Below are 26,012 nucleotides of genomic sequence, written 5' to 3' on the forward strand. Positions count from 1 at the left end.
ATGCAAGTGCACCTAATTTCCATCTACCAGCACTCCTTCCTATTTTCAGAGCTGTCAATTCACTTTTTTCCACATATCTTTAACTTTCATTTCAGTGGGTTCTAGGAAGGCAGGGGAGGCAAATGAACGTACTCAAGTCTGTCATGTTGAACCAGAATTTTTAATACATTTCTATTAACACAAATCAAAATTTTATTTCCATTTTTGACAATGTGAGGGATTTCAGAGTATCTGGAAGTCCCTGAATTCATATGCCAAATTTGGTATGTGTGTGCATATCTGCATTTTTCTATGGAAACAGTTATGGTTTTGATCAGACTTGCAAATGGTCTATAACCCAAAGCAGGTTAGGAAACCAGGGGGAAATGGATAAGACAAACAACTGTTTTGGGTGCAAGTGAAATTCACATGATGTGGGAGGCAATGGGTTAGAAGTAAAAATTGGTGTACCGAGTAAAAAATTTTTAAATCTAGACTCAAGTATATAAAGACAAATACATTTTTCTAAAACTAATTTTAAACAGAATTACTCTGTCTTGACCTTCTCTTCACCTCATTCCCTCCAAAGTCAGAAACTTTATCTAAGTTATTTCTAGGTAAACCCAGTCACTTCTGGATATAAGTAATAATTTCAAGCTTAAACTTAGTCAATTCAAAATATCACACCACTGACCTGGCCGGTGTGGTTCAGCTGGTTGGAGTATCAACCCATGCACCGCAAGGTCACAGTTTCAGTTCCAGTCAGTGCACATACCTAGGCTGCAGGTTTGATCCCTGGCCGGGAGGCATACGGGAAACAACTGATTGAAGTTCCTCTCTCACATAGACATTCCCCTCTCTCTGAGCTCTTCCTTCCTCTCTCTCTAGAATACACACACACACACACACACACATATTAATTACACCACTATCATCCCTCTTGCTAGGCTTCTCTCAAATGTGGCTCAGGCATTTTGGCACACGGTGCGTGCCACAGCCTCCACCACACAGCTTCCTCCCACTGGACATTGGTCATGGGTCTCTATCCCCACCAAAGCCTTCACTGATGTCCTTGGTCCTCATGTTGGCCTCCAAGCATCAGGCCTAGAGGGGTTTTCTGCGCTCTTTTCATTTCAGCCACAGTTCCTTCAGGTATGCTGGCTCACTTGCTCTCAATCTCTTCCCTCTCTGCTACTTTAAAGACAAGGAGTTTAGGGCACTATCACGTGCTACTCTCTAATCTCACACTTTGACATGTCATCCTTGCCCTTGTGTACTTTCGCTGGCGTTGTACCACGATGACACAAAAAGCTTATCTACAGGGCCTCGGCCTGGGAAACAGTGGGAGCGGGAAGTGAGGTAGTAATGTCCCTGCTCTTGTATTCACCTCACCCCCCCTTCGAGGCTCAGCCTACTGCACAGATAAGGCCTTTCCATAAACCCACAGCAATATACGCTCCAGCGGCTCCTCTGGTTCTTCCCCATCTCTAGTGTAGGCCACATTTAGCTAGTTTATAGGAAAAGGTACTTTCGTTCTTCATCTACACTGCCCTTTTTTATTGATTCTAAGATATATATATATTTTAATATGTTTTTGTTATTGATTTCAGAGAGAAGACGGGAAACGGAGAGAGAGATAGAAACATCAATGATGAGACAGTCATTGATCGGCTGCCTTCTGCACGTCCCCTACTAGGGATTGAGCCCACAACCGGGGCATGTGCCCTGACCGGGAATCAAACAGTGATCTCTTGGTTCATGAGTCGACACTCAACCACTGAGCCACGCCAGCTGGGCTAAGATATACATTTCTTTACATGTAGACAGCTCTCAGATTGGGATATGCCTTACAGCTGAAGACATTTTAGATTTGATGAAACATGATACTTTCAGTCTGTTGCTTTATGGCATAATCATATCCCTTGTGTATTAGTTTACTAGGGCAGCCATAAACCGGGTGGTTTAAACAACAAAATTTATTGCCTACAGTTCTGGAGGCTAAAGTTTGAGATCAAGGTATTGGCGAGGCTGGTTTTCTCAGAGGGCTTAGAAAAGGATCTGTCCCAGACCTTTCTCCTGGGCTTATGGATGGCTGTCTTCTCCCTGTCTCCTCACAGCATCTTCCCTCTACGTGTGTCTCTGGGTCCAAGTTTCCACTTTCATAAAGACACCAGGCTTAGGATGAGAGCCCATCCTAAAGACCTCATTTTAACTTGATTATCTCTATAAAGACCATATTTCCAAATAAGGCCACATTCTCAGGTATTTGGGGATTAGGACTTCAACATATGAATGGGGAGGCAGACACAATTCAACCTATAACACCTGATTCCTTCAAAAATTTGCTTTTGATGTTCAAACCCCAACTCTTACAAACTGAAAGGTTGTTTGTCTCTGCTGTGGATTTAAAATATATACAGGGTGGGAGCAAAGTAGGTTTACAGTTGTGAGTATGCAAAACACAGTTTATTCTTGTATTATTATTTATTAATTATTGTATTCTTTCCCATACAAACAACTGTAAATCTACTTTTGTCCCCCCCCATATATATATTTAAAATCTCAATAAGCACCCTGTTTCTTTATCTTTACATTCCTGCTATAACAATCCAAATGCTCCCCAGGCAATGAATTAATAACAGAATAAGGGGATAGGGCACAGTGAAACTTTAAGGGGCAGGGAGGAAATCTCTATTAATATTTCAAAACTTTCTCCAACTTCATTAAATCAGCCCACGGTAGCAAATTCCCTGGGTCAAACCTGTACCAGTCTGCTCGTCTCAGGGAATGCTTTATGTGCTGCTCACAATTCTCCACCGCAGTGCTCCCTAACAGCAGTGGAGAGGAAAGGCACCCGGGAATTTTGAAGACATGCCCCAAAGCAGCTTACCAGAAGCTTGACATTTTTACATCTCCTGTTTAATCTTTAAATACCATGTGAATTTCGTGTTGCCTTCCGCAATATTCCTCAACCCATATGTGGCAAGAGTTTTTACGAGGAAGACAGATTCACAACAGTTTTCCCCCAAAGTTTCAAGTAGCATCAGGAAGATGTGCCCAGTGTGTCCTACGATCTCATGTGCCCCTGGCGTGATGCCCCGGGTCTGAGCAGCACAGCTTTCAGTGGAGGAAGCAGGAAGTTCCACAGATAAAGGGGTTTTGTTTGTGTCCAGCAGAGGAGGATCTTCATTCTGGCACTGCCAGGAAACCAGTCCTTTTCCACCCAAAGGACAGCATTTCCTGAAGAGCAGATGCATGTTCCTTCCCCGCTGGTGGACAGTCTGTAAGGTGGAGAGAAACAGGCACGCCACAGAATTAACAACAGGGCTGCTCTTGCAAAGGATGCACACGTCACGAGGAAAGCAAGGGACCGGGGGCAAGTGGGGTGAGAGTTCAGGGAGGCGGAGGAAAAGCAAAACCCTGGCACACAGCAAGGCAGTTAGCCGAGTGTACAAGGCAGAAGCAGGGAGGCAGAAAGGACCAGACAGAGATGGGGCAGGGGCGGTGACTAAACCAGCCTTCGTGGCAAAGGTCAGCAAAGTCTGAAATGATGCTGGGCACACATGAAGCCGGGTCAACCAAAAACACCTACATCCTAAGCTCCGAGGAGCACCTAGAACTGCTGCAAGGAAACCGCTTTCTCTGCCGTGTGTCCAGTGATGCCACTCTCCTCTCATTCCCATTAGCTTATTGTTTTGTGACATCTACTTAAGCAAAGTTTCTGGGCACTGATGAAGCTGACATTGCCAGGTGGTTTCCAGGATGAACTGTAAATTCTATGAATCAATGATAAATGTAGGCCTGAAAATTACTTAACCAACCCTCCAATTAATGCAAGGCAATGACAAGCATTTTCCCTCAAATTAAAGAGTTGTTTTTAAAAATAGGTCCTGGTTGGTTTTCATTTGCATCTCTTGAATTACACAGCATCAACTCTGAATGCATTTTTGTCGAGAAAGGTCCCATTCTGCTGATTTAATTTTTCCCTTCCCTGCTCACATACAGATGTGATGGCAAACACACCTGTGACTGCTGGGCCTGTGCTGGCCTCCAAAGGTCCCTGGGAGTCCCACAAAGCAGCAATGCTGGGGGGGGGGGATTGAGATAGCTTCCGTAGATCATATTTAAGAAAAGCGCTGAGCTTCTGACCAATCATATCAAAGCCCAGTAACACCACCACCAACGCAAAGAAATGAAACTGAACTCTTCTATTTGTAACAGGGCCAAGCCTCAGTTCTCAAACTCAAGGATGTAAGGAATGCAACAATACTCTTCTCTAATCATCTAATTTATATTGAAATCCTCCATTTGAAAATTCCATGCAATTCAAAGTCTCTCCACCAGCCCCATCGCCTCACAGTTACATCTAAATTCCACGCCCTTCCTCAGTGAGTGCCAGGTGCCCGAGGCAGAGAGGCAACTGGTCCTCCGAGTTATCCCCTATCCCCCAGCCTTCCCCACACCTCCTCCCTCCCCTCCAGGCTGGGATCACTAGTCCACTCATGGGAACCTCCTCTCCCACCCACAGGCCTCCTCAGCGGCTCTCTGAGCCAAGCTCCAAGCCTTCCCTGCCCCACTCGGGAGCACTTTCTGTGCTGCGTGCTGAGCAAGTGCTCTGAGAAGTGCTTGGGGTCTTCTCTGCCTCCACAGGGCAGGAAGCCACTACCTGAATGCTCCATGGCCATACCAGTGATGGAACCAGAGTCCTACCACTCCTCTGCGCTGTGCCTAGTAGGGGCACAGGTTGCCCCTGCTCTCCAGTCCCCTGACTTGTGAGGGGTTTGCCTAGTCACTGCCCTTCAGGATTCAGCCTAGACATGGCACAGCCTGCCTCCCCAGCGGGGACAAACATCTGCCTCTTTTCTGCCCCGTGACTCTTCCCTCCCCCCACCAAGGGCACCATTACCCATTGGGAAGGGGAGGTGGGGCTAAGGGGGGCTAGAGGGGCCTTCTCTTACTCACCAGGCATCCATCTAAACCTTTGTCTACACACTGAGTCCTTTGGTGCCCCATGAGACCAGGCTTTGGAAAATCAAAAGCCAAGCATTGATTTCTGAATTCCGCTGTCACTTGTCCCCTGAGGCAATGAATATGGAATGTCCTAGCTGCCTAGCCAGGGGGATGTGCCATAACTAAAAGGAACCAGAGGGACAAAACCTCGGTGAATAACTGGAAATAGTATCCTGCCACACTCCCCATCGCCCTTCAGCTGCCTGCATGCTACGGCTGTGTCTTTTTTTTCATCCTTTGTCCCTTTTGAACTTCTCCATCCAAAAGCCTTACAAAAACATCAAATAATTAGATGCTGTAATTGCTGGCTGCACGGGGACCGGAGGAAAGGGCAAAGGGCTTTTGCTAGTCACGTAGGGGTGAAACAGCGTGAGCAGGTCAAGGAGCAGCAAGTAACAGAATGTGGGTAAGCAGTAGGGAACAAATATCCCATTTATGTTTTAAACATATTATTTGTATACAGATGTGAGCAAATGTACAGAAAATAATCTTGGGAGGGCAGTGGAATTGGGAAGGAGACCTCCTCATTTCTCTCCATGTGCCCTTTTATTTCCAATGAGAATGTGTCTGTGTTCTGTAGGAAAATGAAAGGCAGGGTGCAGGTGAAAGACGAGCAGCAGATAAAGACGGACAGGCAGACAAGAAGGATGGAAATAAATGCCTTCACTAGGAGACAGACAGAATGCAATGGTCCCAATTAGTATCATTTGGTTATTAAATCAACACATACTTGTAGGAAATTTGGAAAAGACAAAGAAATACAAACATGAAAATCATTAGTAATCCCACGGCAAAGAGAGAGCCAGTGCTGACATTTTGGTATATTTTCTGCTGATTTTAATATATGTACCACGAATATTTTTACTTACATGGGATCACTGTAAATAACTTCATTTTGCATTTGTGTAATTTTTATTTTCATTGTTTTTCTGCTTATAAAAGTCTGCTTAAAAAATTCAAACAGGTAGCTTAGAAAGTGAAATTTCTCATAATCTTATCATCAGAGTTAATAGCTTGGTGCATATTTTCTGAGAATTTTCCAATGAAATACATATATTTAAATAGGATCACACTACACAAATGTTCATCAACTTACTCTTTTCACTTAGCAATCAGTCTCTCTTGGCCATCTGATAGTTTTCAACTGATATAGATCAACCTCGTTCTTTTTACCAGACACAGTATATTTTATTATACAAGATGTAGTTTATTTAGCCAGTGCCCTAGTAATAGACAATTAAAATATTTCCAATTATATTACCAAAATACACCTTAATGAATATTTGATCCTGATTGAGAGATCTATAATTACATATTATATATTATATATATAATTATATATTATCATATATCTCGATATGTAAATATATTTATAATTTTATACACTTGTACAAATATTTCTCGAGATAAAATTCCATGAAATTGATTTTTAGGTCAAATAGAATGCACATTTTAAATTTTAAAGGATGTTGTCAAACACCTCTAAAAATGCTGTAGAAATAGTTCCAACAACAGTGTATGAGAACTCTTTTGACAAACATCAGCAATACTTGGTATTGTCCATCTTTTAATATTTGATGCTATGATTGGCAACACATAATCTATTATTATTTTACAAATGTTTTCTTCAGATTGGCATTTACCTTTCAATTGAATTATAATTTTAATATTGCTTTTCAAAGAAATTTTTAATTTTATGCAGTTTGATTTATGACTGCAAGATTATAAAAATTGTTGGTTCATATTTAATTGTGGATTTCTTGTTTTATATTTAAATAATAAATATATCTGTAACTTCAGTTTAAGAACTGAATTTTTTTAATAAAAACTCTAATGAAGCACAAGATACAGAGAAGTGCACAAAGCATAAATGTACAAGCTGATGAATTTTCACAAAGTAAACTCCTCCATGTACCACACCACCTAGTGCAAGAAATAGAACATGAGCCACACCCCAGAAGTCCCCTTAACTTCCCCGCCCAGTCATTACCTTACCCAGTAACCACTATTCCTGATTTGTATCATACTAGTTCTGTCTGTTTTGGTGTCTGGCTCCTTTTTTCTCAGCAACATGCTTATGAGATTCATTCATGTTTTTGCATGTAGTTGTTCAATAATTATTCACATTCCTGTATATATCCCCTTGTATGAACATGCTATGATTTCTTCATCCATCCTACTGTCTTTGGACATTTGGGTTTCTTCCAGTTCGAGGCTATTATGAATAATATGCTATGAACATTCTTATACATGGTTTTTGGTAACACCATATACACATTTCTGTTGAGTATAGGCATGGAATCTGAGGTATGGAGTGTTCAGCTTTCGTAGATGCTACCAGTTTTCCAAAGTAGTTGTATAAGTTGACGCTCCCACCAACAATATATGAAAATCTAATTGTTCCATATTCTTGCTAATACTTGGCATTGTCTGGCTTTTTAATTTTAGCCTGACTCTGGTGCATATATAAAGATACTTACTATAGTTTTAATTTTCATCTCCCTGAGAACCAGTGAAGTTGAGTGTCTTTTAATGTATTTATTAACCATCTGAACATCCTCTGTGAAGTGTATATTCAAGTTTTTTGTCTATTTTTCTATTGGGGTATTTGCCTTTCTTCATTAATCTGTAGTTCTTTACAATATCTTCTACTCTGTGACTTGTTCTTTTATTCTCTTAATGGTGTCTTTTGATGATTAGAACTTCTTTATTTTAATATAATCTAGTTTATTTTCCTTTATAGTGCTTTTGTATAATGTTTAAAAAATGTTTGCCTATTCTAAGATTACACAGGTATTCTCTTGTTTTCTTCTAAGAGCTTTATTGTCTTACCTATCATATTTATATCTAATGCAGCTGGAATTGATTTTTGTAAATAGTTTGAGGAAAGGGTCAAGACTCCTTTTTGGGTATTAAATTAAACCAGCAGCACTTTTTATTGAAAAGACATCCTTTCTCTACTGCATTTCAGTGCCGCCTTTGCTGTAAATCAGGTGATCATATGCGGGTCTCTTTCTAATCTCTCTAATTTATTCCATTTGGCCATTTGTTTGACCACGCACAAATACTACCCTTCATTACCATAGCTTTACAGTAAGTCCAGATGTCTTATAGTGGCAGTTCTCCCGGACTTATTACTCTTCACGACTGTCTCGGCTAATTTTGGACCTTCTCCTTTCCAAACAAATTTTATAATCAGTTTGTTAATGTACATTTAAAGAGCCTGTTAGAATTTTAAATGGTTTGCATAATTTACAGATAAATTTGGGTGAACTGACATCTTTATAATATTGAGTCATTCTGTCTATGAACATGGTATATCCCTTCATCTACTTGTCTTATTTAGTTTCTCTCAATATGTCTTCCTGTTTTCCTTGTAGAGATCTTCTACATCTTGATCATATTTATTCCTGCGATTTTTTTTTTTTGAGGCTATTGTAAATGGTATAATTTTTAAACTATTGCTTTCTATTTTGTATTGCTAGCATATAGAAGTACAATTGATTTTTATATATTGACCTTGCATCCAGCAGCCTTGTTAAACTTATTAATTCCAAAAGTTTTTCTACAGATTCTTTTGGATTTTATAAATACACAATCATGTTATCTCCTTGTAATGAGTTTTATTTCTGACTCTCCAATCCATATGCCTTTTATTTCTTTCTCTGGCCTTCCTGCAATGACTAGGACTTCTAATATAATGTTAAACAAAAGTGATTATAGCAGATATCCTATGAGAAGGTTTTCAACATTTCACCACTAAGTATGTTTGCTATAAGTTATTTGTGGGTACTAATTATCAGATTAAGGAAATTCCTTTGCTAAACATTTCTTTAAATCATGAATCAATATTGAATTTTATCAACTCCTTTTTCTGCATCTACTCAGATGATTGTATATATTTTTTCTGTTATTGTGGGGAATTACCTTGACTTGTTTTCAAATGTTAAACTATTCTTGAATTCCTGAAATCTACTCCACTTGGTTATGATGTGTTGTTTTTTTATGTATTGTTGAATTCATTTTTATTATATTTGGATTAGGATTTCTGCATCTCTCCAAGAGAGAGTTTGGTCTTTAATTTGGTTTTCTTGTAATGTCCTTGTCAGGGTTTGGTATAAAGGTTTTTCTTGAGGAGGAGCTGGGACATGTTAAATCTTTTGCTATTCTCTCGAAGAATGTCTAAGATCGATATTATTACTTCTTTTAAATGTTTGGGAAGACTTTACTTGAAGAGACCATATGGTCCTAGAGAATTTGTTTGTTTGCTTGTTTGTTTGTTTTGTGGCAAGGTCTTTAATAATGAATTTGATTCTTTAATAGATACAGCCTCATTCATATTTTCTATTTCCTCTTATATTACTTTTAGTATGTCAGGTTTTTCAAGGAATTTATTTCATCTAAATTGTCAAATATGTTGGCATAAAACTATCCATAATATCATTTTATTAATATGTATTTTATCTTTCAATGTCTAATCAGTTTTCTCAAAACCTGTTAAATTATAAATCTCTTATAAAATATGATATACTACCTATATCATATATGAATTTCATTTCATCAGTCACTCAAAAATATGAATTAGCTCAAACTATGACCAAGGAACTATTCCAGTGCTAGGAATATAGCATTAAATAAGACAACATTCCTGTTCCATGAAGTTTCCATTCAGTGAGGAAAACAGGTAGTAAACAAGATAGTGATAAACGTTCTGAAGAATACAGCAGGGTAAGAGTCTGGGAAGGAGAATAAAGGGGGACTATTTTACATACAATAGTCAGAGAAGGCCACTTTGAGGAGATTATATCTGATCACACACCTGAGAGTTGTGAAAGAATGAGCCATAAAAAAAGATCAGAAAGAAAAAGTGAAAACGCCCTAAAGTAGAAATGTGCCTGGCATGTTCCAGGAAGAAAGAGAAGGCCATTGTGACTGTGCTGAGTGAGAGGGAGAGAAGCAGAAGATGTATTTAGAAACCTAGGCAGGGGCCAAATTATACAGGGTCCTATAGACCCAGGCATGTGCTCTGACTGGGAATCAAACTGGTGACCTCTTGTTTCATGGGTCAATGCTCAACCACTGAGCCAGCCCGGCTGGGCTATATTTATTCGTAAAGAATCTATATATTTCTAATCTGTTTCCCTCCACTCTGATCACACTGGCCTGTTCCCCCAAAGCACGATAAATTTTTCTTACCTACAAAGCATGCTTCATCTTCATCCCTCCCCTAAAATATTTTCCTCTCTCTCTTCCTACCCATAAATTTATACTCCTTAGATACATAAAGCAAATCTTCCTTCCTCCGTATCTTCCCCAATTACAGCATCTGGAAGTGTTCTCTCTGTCCCCCTATGTACTTCCAGAGCATAAATAACATTTTTTAAAGTGGTCCAGATTTGTATCTCCCACAAGACTGTCAACTCCTTCAGGAAGAGACCCTTGTTTCATATTTCCATATATCTTTTCAGCAACCTGCCCAATTCTAAATACAGTTCCTACACTGAATAAATATTTTTAAAAATTGGCTTTTTAAACTACCACCCCTATTTTTCTCTCTTCCTCTCCTCTAAAAAATGAATAGCAACAGAAGACGGAGCAATAAAGAAATAACGCTTGTGGCCTCTGCTCTGTAGGTGAGCTTCAGCATCTGGGCATAGTCATAGGCACTTAGTGGATAGTCCCTGGGCACTGGGGTTCTGGTTCCAGGTACTGCATGATATACCGGGACACAGCGATGAGTAAAATGGACACGGTCTCTGTCCTCATGTAGCTCACACACTTTTTCCCCAGTGTTGTAACTAACTGTCCCACTCCTTTCGTGGTGGTTCTTAATTAAAATAAATTCTTAACTTTAATGTAATCAATTTTTTCAGTCCTCTCTTAATTTAAGGTTAACTCGTTTTGCGCCTTAAGAAGTCTCCCCTATGCAGAGATCTTGAAAGTATGATCTTATATCATCACTCAAAATCTTTACAGTTTTCCCCTTCATACTTAAGTTTTCAATCTCCTTTGAAATTGATTTTCATGTATTGTTCGAAGTGATAGTCAAATTACATTCTTTCCATTGGCACATCCAAGGCTCCCAAGACCATTTATTGCCAAGTTCATCTGTTAATCTGTAATGCTTCCTTTGCAGTATTTCAAGAGTCCATAAATGCAGAGGTTTGTTTTCTGGGCTCTCTATATTGTTCCACTGGATTGTTTATCCTCAAGTCGATACCACTCTTGTTATTGCTACAGCTTTATCGTAAGGCTTGATATCCACAGAGAAAGTCTTCTGACCTAGTTTTTCTTTAAAATCTTAGCTACGATAGTGGCTTCTCCTTGTAGTTCTGTCTTTTTTTTCTTTCCATATTATGCTCTATTCTTAGGTGCACACAAATTTCAAACTGTCATATTTTCCTGGTGGAAAAAAAAACAAAAAACTTTTAATCCCTACTAATATTTTTAACCATAATGCCTGCTTCATCTGATATTGCGCTTAGTATTTGACAGTACATGTTTTTCTACTTTCGTTCCTACTGTAGTTTTATGTTATAATGAGTCCCTCTCAATTAGCAGGGATAGGATACACTCTGCTTCTATTCTTTCCATGGTTGTTCTAGAAAATACAATACACATTGTTAACTTAGTCTAAGAATAATCATTAATCTTACTCTCCTCCCAGGTAACACGAGGACCTCAGAATCCTCTTCATTCCTTCTACCTCCTTTCTTAACTTACATGCTATTGTCTTATTTTCAATTCTACATATGTATTCTAACTCATAAGATAATAAAATTTTTGTTTTACATTTTATTGGTCATCTACATTTATATTTACCCGCATAGTAACCTCTTTTCAAAATCCTCATTCCTTATTGTGTCTCAGCTTTTTCCACCTGGAGTCACTTTCCTTCTGCCTGAAGTGTATCATTAATATTAAGATTTCCTTTACTGAAGCAAACTCACTAAAGCGGTGGAAAACTCTACATTTTCTTTATAGGAAAACGTTTCTGTGTTGCCATTTCTCTGCATAGAATTCTAGGCTGTCGGTTATTTCATTACAGACATCAGTCATCCTGCTGTCTTCTGGCCTCTATTGTTGGTGTTGAGACGTGTGTAAATTGCTCTGTTTGAGGTAATTAGTGTCTTTTTCTGGTTGCTTTTAGGATTTTCTCTTTACCTTTGGTGCTCTGGTTGTGAATGTTTGGCTTGGTAGATTTCATCAGTTCTGGAAAAAAATCTCAGTCATTATCTCCTCAAATAGTTGCTTCTGACCCATTCCCTCTTTCCTTTCCTTTTTGAATTCCAATTCGATGCAGGGGATAGAGTGAACTTCTCACTCTGTTCTCTCTGTCTTTTAACTGCTCTTCCATAGTTCCTGTTTTTTTGTTTCACTCTGCACTGGAGAATTTCTAATAACTTAGCATCCAACTCGCTAGTCTCTCTTTGATTCTACCTAATATGCTGTCTAATGGTAAACCATTAACTTTTTACATTTCAGTTTTGTATTTTTATTTCTAAAATATCTATTCCGTCTTTTTCAAATCTGCCAAGCTACTTTTAATTGTGACCCATCCCCTGAAGATATTTACAAGCTCGCCTTTATTTCTATGAACATAAGAAACATATTTATGTGTCTCTGAGAATTAAATACATAAAGAATGTGTGGATCTGGTTTTTTTGATCACTTGTTTCTGCTGGTTCTCTCATCATGCTTTGCTTCCTCCTCTGTTCTTTTCTTTCTGACTTTGCTGCTCATTAGCGCTGGAAAGTTAGGAAGATGCCGCCCTCCGGAGAAGATTCTTCTTTGAGTCGCCAGGTATTGGGGGCGGGGGGGACAGGGTGCAGCAGCCGCCTGGAAACACCTTACACCCAACTCATGGCTTGAGGTTCCTCTGGATCAAGGTGTTAGAACACCATCCTCAAAATCTGTCCAAAGCTGGCCGGGGACCACAGCCTACCTCTTCTCTCTCCTCTCACCGTGCTCAGTACCTGAGCAGCCTCCCTTCTGTCCCCTAGGGGTGGGGAGCTGTGGCTTCACCCCTGGTTCACCTGCACCCTGAATAGTTCCAGCGTTATACAGAGAGCGTCTCTCAGGAGACTTTCCAACAGAGGCAGGCCGTGACCTTTGACTTCTACCCCCCCTGTCCTGCAAGGCTGCCCAAACCAAAGCCCGCGTTTATTAGGATCAGCAGCTGTTCCTGGGGCAAAGGCAGCTCAAGTGTTCTAGTAATCTGCAATCTCTCTGCATTTCCCCTTGACCAGAGATCTGGGGCTAGTAGTTCTTTTTTCTCTTTTCAGTTGTTTAGTACTTTTGAGGAAATCTAAAAATTTTTTTAATTTAAAGATATAGCCAACATTTTCATATTTCTCAGTGGGAACTTTGGTCCAAATAACCTTGCCTACCATTATCAGAAACAGAAGTCTACCGTCTCCTTTCTTCATTCTCATTGGGTGAATTTGTTTTCCTTGCAGCTGCCCACACGAGGTTCCCCTTGGCAGGGGAGGGGAGAGCGGCCGTGGTGCTCTCAGTTTTCACGACCCAAAGGCTGTCTTTCTCCCTGCTCCCACAGAGACAGGGGACCTCCGACAAGTATGGCAGCTTACCCATGTGAGTCTTTACATAACCCCTCTTCTTTTGCGTCTTTGAATCAAACTGCGTCCAGGAGGGTTTCTTCCACCAGCTGTGCATCCAGTTCCTGCAATTGCTGCAAGCAAGGGATGTAGCTTTTTCATGTCAGGGTGCACTTTTCCCCTTAAATAATATGACTTTTCTGGTACTTTGAGATCTGCTGCTGGGCTCTCTCACCATCTCTGTGCTGCTTCCTTTCAATTCTTCCCTCGTGGCTTTGACCTGACCTCATTTATTTGGGGCAGTCTTTACAAACATTTTGATGTCTATGGATTAAATTTCTCTCTTAATTTTGCTGGAAATGGAGTTTGCAAGGTTTTCATTACTTATTTTTTTTAATCTTCTTGTTGCTTTTGAATATTTTCCAGGAAGAGAATGGGAATGCTAACTACTGCAGCAATGTCTATATTCCAGGGCTGGAATCCTCTTGATTCCTCTTTCTCTCCCATTCAGTACCAAATGCATCATCAAGTCCTATCAACACTACATTTAAAATATATTCAGAACTTGTCCATGTCCCACCACCTCCACCTCCACCGTAGTCGAGATCACCACTGAATTTTATGTGGACTATTACACAGCCTCCAAATTACTTGTCCTACATACACCTTAGCTGCCCTACAGCCTCTCCTCCATAGAGTATTTGCATTTTTTCAAACAGAAGCCAGATCATATCACCTATGCTCAAAATCTTCCGGTGGCCTCCTATCTCACTAGAATACAATCTAGTCTTTAACATAGCGTGAGGTCCTCCATTTCCTCCCCCTCCCCCTCTTCCATTCCTCGCTGCATCCCAGACACAATATTCTTCTTGCTGCTCTTCAAACAGGTCAAGTATATTCCCACCTCAGGGCCCTTGCACTTGCTAAACCCTCCGTAGGAAATGTTTCACCCCTAGGTTTCCTCGTGGCTCAATCCTCACTTCAGTCACACCCCTGCTCAACTATTACTTCATCAAGAGGCATTCCTTAAACAACCTCTCTAACATAGAATCACTACCCCATACATCCACTCTGTCTCCTTCCCCAGTTTATTTTGCTTTTTGGCATTTATCACCACCTTACATATTTTATACTTATTTACTTTTTTGTCTGGAGTTGTCTGTTTCTCCTACCAAAATATAAGCTTTGTCTGTTTTTGTTCACCGATGTATCACAACAGCTAAACAGTACCCAGCATTACAGTAAGCACACAATGAGCGTCACTGAATGAATGCTGTGGCCACAGAGGAACCCCACTGCAGGAAGTACAGCAGAAGTAGAGTCCAGGCAGCTCCTCCCTCTCTGCTGCCACATGGTCTCTCACCTACCTGCTGTCCTGCTTCTTTCTATCATCACCATCCTCAGCCTGAGTCTACAGTCCTTTCTGCCTGAGAGTCCTCAGCTCACTGATTCAGTGTCCAAATCCCAAATATCTGATTGCTCTGCCTTAGTCCAAGACCCATCCAAAGTCCAATTAGCCATTGCTGAGAGCTAGAAGTGGGTAAGGTGGATGTGTCTGTCCACATGCCAAGTAGAATCTCTAGGATCTCTACAAAGGGGGAAATGCCGGAGATCTTTCACTTAAATACAGAACAAGCCTCCACTAATACATCCCTGACACTGGCAAAGACAATGTGGATAATGTCCATGAAGGTACCTCCAACTCAAAGGCCTTCAGAGTCCTGGCAAATCGCCTAAATGAGTGAAGAGGGCAGGGTGGTAAAGACAGCGAACAAGGGAGTCTCTCCATACCCAAGGATGGCAGCCACTCACCAAGCACTGCCAAGCAAGAATGTGCGCACACTGTGGCACAGTCTTCCGATGGTTCAAGAGAAGCCGTGAAATTTGGAAATTTTAGTGTGAAATCTCCCACTTTTCAGTTTTCTATTGGTTTTATATGTGGAACGCTTCACAAATTTGCATGTCATCCTTACGCAGGGGCCATGCTAATTTTCTCTGAATCATTCCAGTTTTAGTACATGTGCTGCCGAAGCAATCACCCACTTTTTAAATGATGACAACTAATACAACTTTTAAAAAATGGAACATTGTGCAGATCAAATATAACACATCTGCTGACCAAATCTGGCTCAGGGCTACCAGTGTGTGGTTCTGTTTTACACAGTCAGCTCAAAAATAGGACATAGGTCATTTATCACACTCAGAAGCAATGTTTCCCAGGGGCTTCAATGTGAAGATTTCATTCGCTGGAGTAACCAGAACTCCCGGTCCCCTTTCACAGCACCTGTCCCCATCTTCTCTACCTATCCTAGTAAAACTTGCACCAATTTTTAACCATGAGAGACAAGGCTTAGTGGAAAACACTTGGACTTTGCAATCAAACAAATTTGGGTTGAAAACCAATGGTACCTCCCAGAATTCTTTAATCTCCCTTAAACTCAGTTTCCTCATCTGCAAAGTGGGAATACAGCAGGTTCTCTAATAACATCAGCAGGTTCATTGAACATTGTTCTGTTATAACATTGATGAGGGGAGAAATCAATGCCTGGCCAGGGCCACTGTCTATGTGTGAAGCTGGCATGTTTTCCTCATGTCTGTGTGGGTTTTCTCTGAGTGCTCCAGTTTCCTCCCACATCCCAGAGATGTGCACATGAGGAGAACTGGCATGTCCACATTGTCCCGATCTGAGCGAGTGTGGGTGTGGGGATGAATGTACCCTGAGGTGGAAAGGCGCCCTCTCCAGGGTAGGGTTCCACCTTGTACCCCGAGATGCTGGAATAGGCTCCCATCACCCATGACCTTGAACTGGAAGAAAGAAGCAGGTTGGAAAATTATCACCTTACTTGTTTTTATTAATCTTTCTTAAATGTATCTATAGCTCATATTTATTTCAATGTTCAATATTAGAAGTGTTTGGGAATCTTCATGTGGAAGTTTGGTGATGTTTTTATGACCAGAAATATGCTGCAGGAATTTAATTCTTCTTTATATTAATTAGCCTATCATAGGACAGGTTTTCATTATACATCATTTCTCTTAAAGTCACAGCTTCCAAGAACCTCTTAATGATGTTTACTTACTGTACAAATTCCTACCTAGCGGGGTTCTAAGGAATGGCGTTAATGTAAGTAGAGTATCTGGCACATAATAGAGGCACAGGGTAAATAACTATTATTAACAGATGAGGAGCTGCCCTCCCCATTGAAAGGCTCAATGATAACTGAAAATCTACAGTTGTGATAGAGGATGTTCCTAGCAAGCTAATGCTACCTAAAGCTCGTTGGGGAATAAGCAGAGGGGGGGAAACGCATTTAATAAATAAAATACAGATGGGAAGTACAGCCCTCCCGGGGCCCAGGTCTGCGCACTAATGCAGTTGCTTGTGAACTTAGTCCAGAATGTCTATTTGTAGAAACCAGCACTAATTAAAATTCACAGACATCAGTTAGCTGATTCTTCAAGAACTCTCTCAACTTTTGAAGCCACTTTTTGTATGCATATTACAACACAACACTGAGTCAAGAAAATGCACTCCAATTCTCCAATGGCCTAAAAGGAGAAAAATTAGTCCTGGAGCTGGAGGAGAAACAAGTGGGAAAGGAAAGCCGTGTGTGCAAAGAGAGTACTGCAATGCCATCTCTGTCTGGTGTGGGCTGCCAGTGGCTGCACCAGGACAGCCCTCCCTCCACTGAGAGAAGCAGGGAACAACTGCTGCAGAAGAGAATCCGCGAGCACTGGAAATACTGTCTTTCTCCCACCCCTCCCCTGCCCTGTGCTTTCCAGGGAGGAGGCAATCAGTGGCCACCCATCAGGCCTGCCAGGGGCCACACACTTGGCTTCGCAGCACACAGCACACACCTGGAGGGTCTTCAAACAGCAAAGAGGTCATCCTACAAGAAAACTCACAAATGATGCTCCCTTCTGGAACTGAGAGGACCCTCAACTGCAGAATCCAGAAACATATTTTTACCAGCAGAGAACTCTAGGCAGGCTTCTTCACCTGAGGCTTAAAAACAAAAAGAAACTTGTCTCCAATCCCCTGTAACCTTCCCACCAAAAAAAGCTGAGACCCCATCCCAGATCTGCCTGGGCCTGTTCCTATTTCTCAGGCCCTCGTGGCTGTTATAATCATGGCATGTCCATTATCAGTTTTCCTCCAGGGAGACACAAGCACCAGAAAATCACTTATCTCCTTCACTGCCAAGCCTCTCCTAGTAGGCAGGGAATCAGTAATTATTTAAGCTAATTTCTAGGTTTAAGTGGGGGGTAGGCTGCCCTGCTGGCATGGCTCAGCAGTTGAGCATCGACCTATGATCCAGGAGCCCAAGGTTCAATTCCTGGTCAGGGCACATGCCCAGGCTGCAGGCTCGATCCCCAGTAGGGGGTGTCCTGGAGGCAGCTGATCAATGACTCTCCAATCACTGATGTTTCTATCTCTCTCTCTCCCTCTCCCTTCCTCTCTCTGAAATCAATAAAGACTATTTTTTTTAATAAATAAATAAAAGGGGGGTAGCCTAAGGTGAGTGGGGTACAGATCAAGACCAGCCAGGAGTTGACAATCATTGAAGCTGGGCATTGACTAAATAAAGGTTCACTAAATTTCTTTTTTATATGTTTTAATTTTCCATAATAAAAAAGCTCTTTTTTTTTAATCCTCACCTGAGGAGTGAGGATTTTTATTTTTTCCCATTGATTTTAGAAAGAGTGGAAGGGAGAGGGAAGGGGGAGAGAGAGGGAGGAAAGAGAGAAAGAGAGAGAAACATGGATGAGACAGAGACACATAGATTGGTCACCTCCCACGTGCTCTCAGACTGAGGGCGGGGGTTGGACCTGAAACCCAGGTAGTGCCTGCCCTTGACCCGGAATTGAACCCACGACCCTCTGGTGTGCAGCCTGATGTTCTAAGCACTGAGACACACCAGCCAGGGCATAAAAAAGCTTTGAAAGGAGGGTTGGGGAGAACACAGATACAACCTGAAAACAAAACCAAATGTTCTTCACTCTCCACTCTGTGTCTGGATACAAGAATCTGGGAAATGCTCAGATCAACAGCCTAGAAGGTTCACGCACTCCCAGAGCAGAGATTGTATCTTCTAAACACGACACTCAGTGTCCCCAACAAAATCACCTTTGAAACATTCCCTATAACTTTTCAAAATTATTCTGGCAGGACGGAGCTTCCCTTCTTGGCCCATAAACCCTTCTGCCTCCACAAATTCCCCTGCAGCCCCATCCCACTGCGAGGACCTCTGCTTCCTGCTCCAAACTGTGTTGAGCAACCCAGTTACTGAAATAGCTCCTGGGTGGCAAGAGCCTGGGCTCTGGCCACTTGCTGGTTCTTTCTCCTGGGTGTCAGGAGCCAGGGTGTTGTTACCACTTTCAAGGAGTCAAGGAACACTTTATATTTCCTTCTTTCTCTTGCCTTTAACTTCAGTTTGCTCCTAATTACAAACTGTTTTGTCATCCACAGAGTTTTTCAGCATCAACACTGTTAACTTTGGGCTGAACAATTCCTTGGTGTGGGGCTATCCTGTGCACTGTGGGACGTTCAGAATCATCCCTAGTCTCTACCCAATTAGATGCCAGTAGCACGTACCCCACCCCCCGTTGTGACAACCAACAATGTCTCCAAACATTGCCAAATGTTCCCTAGGAGGCAAAACTGCCCATTTCAGAAGCACTGGCTACAAGATATTGAAAAACCAAGACCAATGTTGTCCTGGCAAAAAAGCTGAGATTTATACAGTTTATTTCTACATACACTGTGAGACAACATATTTCAACTTGTAGATTTATAAATTTGAATATTTAGGAAATGTTGCATCCTAAGCCAGAAACATAAAATAACAAGAGAAAAATGAACTTACAACACTTGCAACTATTTTTTCTGCCTTTGTGGTTTCCTGTGTAAATCTTACTTGTTTCCTCCCAATTATCCTGTTTTCCTGTCCATGGGGTAATCATTTCAGCCCAAGCCCTCTTTGAAGCGCCACATAATCTGCATCCGAAGGAAAACCTTCTGGTGACTCTCTGAGCACTCCCCATGCCCTGCACTGGCCTCCAGCAATTATTTAACAGGTGTCACTGGAGAACAGAATCCTCCAAAAGAAGATTTCCCAACAAAATCAGAAAAAAAGCATCGCCAGAGTGTCCTCCTGGTACAATTTCAAATATCACCAGATTCCCAACGTGACCATGAAGCTCAACACTGGGCTAAAGGAGCCAGTGTATGAGGTTGCAACACCCAAGGGGAAATACTGTTATATTTCTTCATCAGGCAAAGGGAGTTTCCCACACATATATTTAAATGGTTCGTTCCCTTCTTGAGAAGAAAGAAAATCTGTCTTTAGCCACAGTCTATTATCAGCTCTGGGGGACATACATACATAACTATCTCTCCTCCCCACTCTACTAGCCCCTCAGCTCCACTCAGTGGTGCTCCCAAACCCCCTGCAACCCCAGGGAGATGCTCACTTGACTCTCCTCTCTGATGCTTGTGGACAGGCAGGCACTGGGTGCAGGGGAATCTGACTTTTGGGTCCATTCCTTCCTCCTCAATCCCACGCCACCACCTATCTCAATCCAGATCTCCTTAATTCTAGATTCTGGCCAAGGCCTCCTAACTAACTGGTCTCCCTGGTTTAATGTTTCCCCTTCAATCCAGGTTTCACATTGATGGTGATCTTTCAAGAGCACAAGCCAGAAGGGCCCAGAATTTTCCTGCAGTTTCCCATTCCCTGCCACCAGGTACAATCCCAGCATCTTTGGGGCTCAGATTTATGAAGCACACCAAACGTTTGGTCCAGGAAGTGGGATGGTCCAGCTAGAGTAGGATGAGCGCGGAGTGGGACAGGTGTGCACACTTGGGGAATTCATCCACTGAAGAGATGCTGGAGGGAGCAAAGAGGAGGGGGGTGCTAACTCCAATGACCTGAAAGTTTCCTTTCAACCCTGACTTCCCATGATTCTGGGAACTCCTGGGTCTGCCATGCAGATCCTGCCATCGTCCAACCCTTAGCCTCCTGCAAAGTGATGCCAAATGGTCCCTCACAAATGCTCCTCATGTAGTTCTACAGATGGTTGCCCCACTCCTGTAGGATGACTTGTTCAGCTGTCTTTCATTTTTTTCATTACAAAAGGAACTATTTTTTTAATTACAAAAGCAACATTTGTTTAATTACAAGGAACAGTGGCAACAGAATAGAAACAACACTGAAGTGTTGAAGATGAAGTCTCTCAACCATCGCACTCCCGTAGTCGCCACTAGCAGCATAGGGTACGTGGCTTCTCCACAACACATGCGCAAGGCCGCATGCGCACACCCCACTCATGTGACACTTGATCTTATCCTGAACCTTAGAGAGGAGGACACTTAATTCGTAGGTGCACTGACTCATCTCTCCAGCTCCCCAGGAGGTGAAGGCCAGTTAGTTCACCTACTGCGATTGCTGCTCTTGCACCAACCAGGAAATGAAGGCAGGGAGATCAGGTGTCTCACTCAAAATCACAGATTAGCTGGTGGCCGAGTTAAGACAAGAACAAAAGCTCCTAACCCACTGTTTGTTATTACACTGTAAAGTGTCCGTCTCCTCCCCACAGTGCAGAATGCAATGCTGTACAGACAACAGGCAGAAATAAAATACCCGTTGAAACAATAATCTACAGAGGCAGGGTAGCACAGTGGTTAAAGACTTTGACTCAACTCAGGCTGCCTTGGCTAGAGTCTGGCTGTCAATTACTTAACTGTGCCACCTGGGTCAAGCAACTGGGCTTCGATTTCATCATCTGAACCATGGGGTAATTATAACAACCTTCCTTAAAGCTTTGTTAGAAAAATTAGTATCTGTAAAACACCAAAAACAGTGTCTGGCAAATCAGCATCATAGCTCTAATATAAACCCCAATAAATATTAAGAAGGACAATAAATATCATCCTTCTTAAAACTTAGGCTGGCAAATCAAATTAAATCTTGTTAGCTCTGAACCCTGTCCAAAAAGAAATCAACATGGGGCGGGAAATCTCTTACCATATTAGTCAAAAAATATTTATGTGACACAGTGGCTGAAACCATCACTCCCAGTGAGGAATGACCTCATAATGACCTCATGGATCAAAAGCATTGTAACACCTACTGCACCCAAGAATAAAAAACCTTAACAGCCTCTAGTAATAATTATCTAAGTAAAGCGGGCTGCAAATCCGTTGGAGAATTGTTTTCACTGTGATAATATTTCTAGTAAATTGCTGCTTCTATACTAAAGGTACTGGTGTTGCAGAACTGGCATACTAATAGAAAGATTATTATAGAAACACTATTAAAATGAATTAGGCATTATTAAAGGCTCAACACTACAACAGAGCCTGATTGCAAGAGAGTTCAAGCTGTATTGCTAAATGGGCAGATAAAAGTGCTAATTAAGCCCACTCTTAGAGGATGTCCCTAGGCAGGTCTGTAAGTGGCAGGTAGCAAGAGGTCTGTGGGCTAAATGAGGCACCAGTAATGCCGACCCAGTTGGACAGTCCTACCAGGAAGAAGGGGAGAGAACAGGAAGAGTGGAGGCTTTCTGCACAGGAGGGGTAACCTGGGAAAGCGGACAAGTATCCAAAGTTATTTGAACCTCAGGGGCTTTTTTTCCTTGACTGCTTCTCCAGAAACACTTCTAATTCCTCTTTTGCTTAAGTGAAGAAAAACAACTAACCCCCCATAGACTGGCGACCCTCAATAAACAGCATAAGCTGAGGCAGAGAAAACCTTGTGACCAAAGCCTTCTCGGGAAGACCCTGAGAAGACACCGAATAGCTCTCCGGCAGCGCCTTGGCCCAAAGCATCTCTGTCCGCAAAGAGCCTAGAAGCCTCAGGGGTTCTTTAAGGAGTTGCCAGGCTAAAGGCATTAGCCCTGCGCTTCAGGATCTATTTTGCGTTCTCACCTCGTTAATTAACTAATCAGGGATGGCGAAGCACCCCACCAATGTGAAGTGTCCGGGAAACGCTCGGTGAATTCGCCCACCCGGTCTAAATGTCAGAGCTAAATTAGGAAAGGAGCGAGCGCGGGGGGCCGAGCAGCGGTCCCCAGGCTGCGGCGGGCCAGGGGCCAGGGGCCAGGGGCCAGGGCGGCGGACCCGCGCCCCGCAGCCGCCGCGGGCCCGCAGCGGGGCTCCCGGCGGGACGTCTGGGGAGGAAGCCGGGCCGGCCACCGGGGCCACGGGACGCCGCCCGCGTCGGCGCATCCCCGCCGCTCAGCCTCCATCCCCCCGCATCTCTCGCACGTCAACAAACGCGGACCACAAAGTGAAACTTTCCCGGCCCCGCGGTCGCGCTGGGTCGCTCCCTCCGCCTGGGAGCGCGCTGCGGGGACAGGTGCGGGCTCGGGGCTCGGGAAGGGACCCCCGCCCCCCGACCCAGGGGTTGTGTAATCGGCCGGCACGGGGGGGCTTGGGGCCAGCCCCACCCGGGGGATGCGGAGGCTTGGCGCGGGGACCCCGGAGACAGGCGCGGCTCCGGGGGGGATGGGAAGACTGTCGTCCCGCCCCCCGGGACCGCCCCCGGGCGGCCGGGGGAGCCGCGGGGCTGACACAGCCCGGAGGGGGCGCCCGCGCGACAGAACGATGCCGAGGAGGACGTGAGGGCTCCGCAGCGCGGCCGGCCTTACCTGCGCGCCGGGCCGGCACGACGGGAGGCAGCTGCGGATGCTGGGGCGGCGGGCGGCGGGCGGCAGCGCTGGCGCCCCCGGGCCACGGCAGGTAAGCAACCGCGGCAGCGGCGGCGGCGGCGGGCGCGGGACTGACAGCCCTAGGCTCCGCCTCCAGGCCCGGGCCCCGCCCCCTCCGCGGCCGCGCGACTGGCCCCGCCTCCTCCGCCCACCGCCGGGGTCAAGCTGGGTCCACCGACCGGGCGGGCGGGGGCTCTCGCTTTCGATTGGCCCTGGAGACACTCGCCCGCGCGCGGCCCCGCCCACGGCCCCGCCCACTCTTTGGCCGGAGAGCGGCGCGTGCGCGGTGGCCGCGCCGGGGGAGCGTGCAGCCGAGCGCTGGCGTTCTCGGTGTCCGACCGCCGGCATCCGTCATCCTTCTTCACCCCGACGGCTGGAGCCCGGGATGACCTGAGGCACCAGGGATCAGGCTCAAGCTGCACAGTGAATTGTCCTTATTCACCTGCGAACGAAGCTACGGGAGAAAACAAAACCGGAATGGGCCAGGCTCTAACCAGAGGGGACCCCAGGACTGTGACCTGCAGCAGAAAATGAGCCGCGGGCATGGACGCGTCTGCAAAGGGTGTAAGGGCGCTTTCTCCGCGCTGGATTCGCTCCCCGGTCCTCAGGTGTGATGTGTGTGCGGAGGGTCGAGCAGTTGTGAAGGAGGTGAGGGCGCTGGGATGCGCCCACAGGGGGCAACGCTGAAGAGAGGCCCTCCTCCAGCCCTGACCCTCCCGCCCCCCCGGGCCTCCCTCCTCTTCACCGGCTGCCACTTTCCCTGCGCTCGGAAACAAGACCAGGTGTCTCCAGACTGAGACCCAGCCATTCCCCTCCTCAAGGGAACAGAAACACATATCTACGCCAACACTTGAACACAGATGTTCACAGCATATTTATACCGGCGAAAAGTGGAAACGATTGGCATGTTCGTTTGAGGAATGGATAAACAAACGACGGTCTACCCATGCAATGGAATATTACTGGGCAATAAAAACGAATGAAGTCCTGCTATAATACGGATGAGCGTTGAAAGCTAAGCGAAAGAAGCCGGACACAAAAGACCACAGTGTATAAGGCCATTTATTGAAAGGTGCAGAATAGACACATTTAAAGGCAAAAGGGAGACTAGCTATAAACAGGGCTGCGGAAATGAGAACATGGGGAGTGGCTGCTAATGGGAATGGAGTTTCTTTTGGGGGGAGTAGGGAGGATGAAAATATTCTGGAGTTAGGTAGGAGCAATAATTGCACAACTTTGTTAATATACTAAAAGTCACTGAATAATATACCTTAAAAGAGTGCATTTTATGGTATGTAAATTATATCTCGATTTTTCTTTTTTTAAATCAAACTACCAAAAATAAAAAAAATTTTAACCCCTTTGACACTGTACTCCTTCCAGCTACTGTGCAGTTTACCAGCCCTTGTCCAAGATTTTTACACGGGTGGCCTCCACATGTTTACCGACACTCCCTCATCTCCTGCTTACATGTTAGTCCCCTAGAATGTGGCTCTGCCCCCGCCAGAGCTCCAATCTGCTCTCTCCTTGAATCCTGTGACGTTCTATGACCCTGACCATTCCTTTCATCTCCTCCTCTCCATTTTTCCTGTCTTTTCACCTTCTTTCCCTTGGCAAGGCAATTTTAAAGACTGTCCACATCCGTGAGCTCAGTTACTGTGCCTCAGATCCTGACAGCTACCTGATGTCCCATAGGTCTCTCACACTCGCTGTGTCCTAAGCAGTTCGACTGAAAGCTGCTCCCCTTCCTCCACCTTCTCCCAGTCCTGGTGTCTATTACTGCATGCTGGGACCTGGGGTCATCCTTGGCTCTGCCTTCTCTCTTCTAGGTCCAGCCGCCGATTTCTATCCCGTGAATGTCCTTAAATCCCACAGTTCTTTTCTATTCGTTCTACCACAGCCCTAGTCCACACCTCCAGCATCTTTTGCCTTTTAATTCCCTTCATCTTTTGTCCCCTTCAAACCTAGCTTCCAACCAGCCGGTGAAGTGAACACCATTGCTTTAGGTGACCTGGCTGGCACGCCTCTTTCTTATGGTAGCAACACCCGGATTTTGCTTTCAGAACCCACCCTCCTCCATGACTTCCAAGTTTGATGAGACTGCCATCATGATGCTGACTTTACCTGGCCCAGGTCGGGCGTGCCCTCAAGCTGGGGCAATACAATATCCTTCAACTGGAATTTGAATCCTGGGCAGAACAGCATAAAAACTGAAGGTGTTTGCACTGGCAGACCAAGGAGACTGCCAGCCAATTCCTGCTATTTCTGCCCCAGAAGCTCCTTTCAGAGCCTGGGTTCTGCAGCTTTTCCTTCCATTTTCTGATTGACCCCATATCTCTCCAATATATAATTTTGTTTTGGAAGTTAACCAGAGTTACCTAAAACCATAGAACCTAACTGATACAGAAGTACGTCTAAGGCACAAGCCCTGTCTTTCCCTACTTAAAACTGTTTAGAGGCTGCCTATCACCCATCAAATAGACTCCAAGCTCTACGGCCCAGCCCTGCCTGCCTCCCCTGCATCTTCTCCCCTCATTCCCTGCCTTTACATGTCTACCTTTCTGAATGACTTGAAGTTGCGTGGAAACTCACTGTAAGATGTCATCCCTCGGTGTTCATGAGTCCCCTCTGTGTAGAATATCCTTCCCTCTTTTTCCCCAGCTAACTTCAACTGTCCTTAAGGAGTTCTCCTTCTGGCAGCCTTGCCTGGCTCCTGGCTCTTCCCTGCTCCCCAACATTCTACCTTCCTCTGTG

The 26,012-nt window shown here is 44.0% G+C and overlaps 1 non-coding gene across 1 annotated transcript; it reads right to left on the minus strand.

Moving 5' to 3' along the window:
• Positions 1-15,479: 15,479 nt before the first annotated feature.
• Positions 15,480-15,586, minus strand: LOC148092402 (U6 spliceosomal RNA). Its single transcript, XR_015715119.1, has one exon. It is a non-coding gene; the product is annotated as a U6 spliceosomal RNA (small nuclear RNA).
• Between the last annotated feature and the right edge of the window lie 10,426 nt (positions 15,587-26,012).

Source organism: Miniopterus natalensis, chromosome 9 (genome assembly GCF_054644295.1).
Source record: "Miniopterus natalensis isolate mMinNat1 chromosome 9, mMinNat1.hap1, whole genome shotgun sequence".
Lineage (NCBI taxonomy): Eukaryota > Metazoa > Chordata > Mammalia > Chiroptera > Miniopteridae > Miniopterus > Miniopterus natalensis.